Here is a 4,957-nt window from a genome sequence, read left to right on the forward strand (position 1 = left end):
CCCCCACGAGGTATTGTCCGCTTTGGGCGCTCCGGTCCGCGCGTCCAGCGCTGACGGAGGGAGACGTTTCCGGCCCGCGCATCCAGCGCTGACGGGGGGATTGCCCTCACGGTTTTGTCCCACAAAAGGGCCCTCGTGAGGAAAAGGCTTCGCCCTCCTCATTATAAGGCACGGAACCTTTCCGCTCTAGCCGATGTGGGACTAAATTCAAGGCCCCCTCCCCCCCCCACAACATAGCCCCCCCAGCGGGAAGGTTCCAGCCAGGTTTTACCCCAACGGGCCCCCACAGTCCTGGAGGGTAGTCAATGGAGAGAGGAGGCTGGCCCTTCCTCTAGCGCCAATCTGTTGCGGGATTTTCACCCCGGCAACAGCCTTAGTCCCAACCGAGCCGAGCAGAAAGAGACCGCGTCCCCCACGAGGTATTGTCCGCTTTGGGTGCTCCGGTCCGCGCGTCCAACGTTGACGGAGGGAGACGTTTCCGGCCCGCGCGTCCAGCGCTGACGGGGGGATTGCCCTCACGATTTTGTCCCACAAAAGGGCCCTCGTGAGGAAAAGGCTTCGCCCTCCTCATTATAAGGCACGGAACCTTTCCGCTCTAGCCGATGTGGGACTAAATTCAAGGCCCCCTCCCCCCCCCCCACAACAATAAATATGAACTATTTAAAATGGATTCAAATGAAACAATCACATGCATGTTCACTAGGTTTACTGATATTGTCAATGCCCTAAAAAGCCTTGGCAAGAACTATACTAACAGTGAGCTTGTCAGGAAAATCCTTCGGTGTCTACCAAGGTCATGGGAAGCTAAAGTGACGGCAATCCAAGAAGCCAAGGACTTGAACAAGCTACCACTTGAGGAGCTTCTTGGATCCCTTATGACGCACAAGCTCACCATGAAACAACACAACGAGGAAGAGTCCTCCCATAAGAAAAAGGTAATAGCTTTAAAGTCTACTTCATCTAACAAAGATTTATCTTGCAGTAGCAGTAGTGAAGAAGAAGAAGATGAGGAAGATGGTGGTGAGGCACTTCTTGTGCGCAAGTTCAAGAAATTCATCAACCAATCAAAGGAGAGGCCCCTCAAATTCCTACCGCAAAGACAAAGGTAAGGAAAGGGAAAATGAGGGGATTGGTTGTTACGAGTGCAAGAAGCCGGGTCACATAAGAGCGGAGTGCCCCTTACTGAAGAAGGGGAGTAAGTACAAAAAGAAAAAGGCACTTGTCACTACCCTATCGGACTCCGACTCATCATCCTCCTCATCAGATGATGAACAAGAAGAGAAGGCCAATTTCTGTTTCATGGCCAACGAAAACGAGGTAACTTCCGACACGCATCCTGATTTTTCTTTTGATGAACTTTATGATGCATTTAATGAATTAATGGTAGAATATAAGGCTATAAATCTTAAGAATAAAGAACTGAAAATAACTAATCAATCATACCTACATAAATACGATAAATTAGTTAAGGATAAGGATTTAATCACCAAAGAAAATATAGAACTTAAAACAAGCAACCAACTTTTAACTCAAAAGACCAACACCTTAACTAAAGAAAATGAAAAACTAACTAAGGAATTTTCAGAACTTAAAAAATATAAACAAACCTTAGATAAGGATCTTACTAAAGAACTTAATGATCTAAAAATCGAAAATCAGACACTAACTAAAGAACTTAACAAATACAAACCCTTAGTTGAAAGATTTACCTATAGTTCTGAAAAATTAAACATGATACTAAATAGTCAACGTGCAGTGTTTAATAAAGCCGGTTTAGGATATAAACCAAGGAATAAGCAAAAACTTCTTAGTAACTTCTTTGTTAAAGCTGGAAAAACAAAAACTAAGAAAATAACCTGCTTTTGTTGTGGTACAGTAGGCCATAAAGCAAATGTATGTAATTTTAGGAAAAGTAAAACTAAAAGAAAAATTAAAAGGGTATGGGTTCCAAAAGGAACCAACTTGACTAACCATGAAGGACCCAAGAAAACTTGGGTACCTAAGATGACATGATTTGCTTGTGTAGGAGTGTCTTGCAGCCAAGGTCAACAAAAATTGCTGGTATTTGGATAGTGGCTGCTCAAGGCACATGACGGGTGATAAAGACCAATTTTTCACCCTTGAAGCTAAGAAGGGAGGTGCTGTGACGTTTGGAGACAACAACCAAGGTCACATCATTGGTATTGGTAAAGTTCAAATCACCCCTTCTACTTTTATAGATAATGTTAGATATGTTGATGGTCTTAAGCATAACTTGTTAAGCATCAGTCAATTATGTGATAAAGGATATGATGTTATGTTTAAACCATCACTATGTATTATAACAAATCCTAATGATAATAGCTTAGTTTTTAAAGGGATTAGACGTGGAAATGTATATGTTGTAGACCTAGAAGATCTTGCAAAACATAACCAATGTCTAGTTGTAAATGAAACTAAAGATAATGATGCTAGTTGGTTATGGCACCGTAAGTTAGGTCATGCAAGCATGGACACAATAACTAAATTAGTTAAAAGAGACTCCGTGATAGGTTTGCCAAAATTAAAATTTGAAAAGAACAAAATATGTGAAGCATGTCAATTTGGCAAACAATCTAGGAACTCTTTTAAATCCATAAAATGTGTCTCTACCTCTAGGCCTCTAGAATTATTACACATGGACCTATTTGGTCCAACTAGAACAACAAGCCTAGGTGGAAATAAATATGGTCTAGTCATAGTAGATGATTACTCTAGGTACACATGGGTCATGTTTCTAGCACATAAGGACCAAGCATTTTCAATGTTTAAAAAGTTCCATAAGGAAGTAACAAATGCTAGAGAGTCTTCAGTCATAGCCATTAGAAGTGACCATGGTACCGAATTCGAAAATCAATTATTTGATGAATTTTGTAGTAAAAAGGGGATAACCCATAATTTTTCTGCACCTAGGACACCACAACAAAATGGAGTTGTGGAAAGGAAGAATAGAACTCTAGAGGAAATGGCTAGAACGATGTTATGTGAAAGTAACCTCCCTAAGTACTTTTGGGGAGAAGCCATTAATACTTCTTGCCATATATTAAATAGAGTTTTATTAAGACCCATTATAAAGAAAACACCTTATGAACTGTGGAAAAACAGAAAACCAAAAGTTAACTATTTTCATGTTTTTGGATGTAGGTGTTTTGTACATAATAATGGGAAAGATAATCTAGAGAAATTTGATCCTAAATCTGATGAAGGAATATTCCTAGGTTATTCTACAACTAGTAAAGCCTATAGAATCTTTAATAAAAGAACCCTAGTTATAGAAGAATCTATACATGTTGTTTTTTGATGACTCTAGTGACATCTCATCTAGTAAGAAGGTTAATTTTGATGATGATATTGAAATACTTGAAGAAAAGATAGATGAGATGGGATTACAAGATGATAATCAAAAGTTGATTGAAGGAGAATCGTCAAACCAAGAGCCTATAGTGGATCATGGGCTAGCTAAAGCTTGGAGGTATGCTCACGGGCATCCTAAGGAACTAATTCTAGATGATCCATCACAACCGGTTAGGACTAGAGCATCCCTTAGGAATTTGAATAATCATCTAGCTTTTGTTTCACACTTTGAGCCCAAACATATAGAAGAAGCCGAAAATGATGTAAATTGGATAAATGCAATGCAAGAAGAACTAAATCAATTTACTAGAAACAAGGTTTGGGATCTAGTGGAGAGACCTTCTGAATATCCAATTATAGGTACTAAATGGATATATAAAAATAAGCTAGATGAAAATGGAATTGTTATAAGGAATAAGGCTAGACTAGTAGCAAAGGGTTATAATCAAGAAGAAGGCATAGATTTTGATGAAACCTTTGCTCCCGTAGCTAGACTTGAGGCAATTAGACTTCTATTAGCATATGCATGCTCTAAGGACTTCAAACTATATCAAATGGATGTAAAGAGTGCTTTTCTAAATGGGTTTATTAATGAGGAGGTGTATGTAGAACAACCTCCTGGTTTTGAAAATCATCAATACCCTAATCATGTGTATAAACTGAACAAAGCACTTTATGGACTAAAACAAGCACCTAGAGCATGGTATGAGAGACTTAGTAAATTCCTATTAGAACATGAATTCTCTAGGGAAAATGTAGATACAACATTATTTCTGAAAAAGAAAAATAAGGATATGTTATTAGTACAGATTTATGTTGATGATATCATTTTCGGTGCTACTAACAATCGCCTCTGCGAGGAATTTGCTGATTTGATGCAGAGTGAGTTTGAGATGAGCATGATGGGAGAGCTGAACTACTTCCTCGGGCTTCAAATCAAACAATCTGAAGGAGGCATCTTCATCAATCAAGCAAAATATATCAAGGAGATGCTCAAGAAGTTTGATATGGAGGGAAACAAGTCAATCAGCACCCCCATGAGCTCATCATGTAAGTTAGACCAAGATGAATCAGGTAAATCTGTAAATCAAAAACTTTATAGAGGTATGATAGGTTCTTTACTGTATCTTACTGCAAGTAGGCCTGATATTATGTTTAGTGTGTGCATGTGTGCTAGATATCAGGCTAATCCTAAAGAATCACACCTAGCTGCAGTTAAGAGAATCTTTAAATACTTAATTGGAACTAAGAACATAGGGCTGTGGTACTCTAAAGAATCTAGCCTAAACTTAATAGGGTACACAGATTCAGACTTCGCTGGATGTAAGCTTGATAGAAAAAGTACCAGCGGGTCCTGTCAATTTCTAGGAGAAAACCTAATCTCATGGTTTAGCAAGAAACAAAACTCGGTTGCATTATCCACTGCAGAAGCTGAATATGTTGCAGCCGGAAGTTGTTGTGCTCAAATCTTATGGATTAAACAACAATTAGAAGATTATGGCATTAAACAAGATAAAATCCTCATTAATTGTGATAACACAAGTGCCATAAATCTCACTAAAAATCCAATTCAACACTCAAGAAC

This window comes from Phoenix dactylifera, chromosome 9 (genome assembly GCF_051530095.1).
Source record: "Phoenix dactylifera cultivar Ajwa chromosome 9, Ajwa_hap1_PhDact_Kaust_v1.1, whole genome shotgun sequence".
NCBI lineage: Eukaryota > Viridiplantae > Streptophyta > Magnoliopsida > Arecales > Arecaceae > Phoenix > Phoenix dactylifera.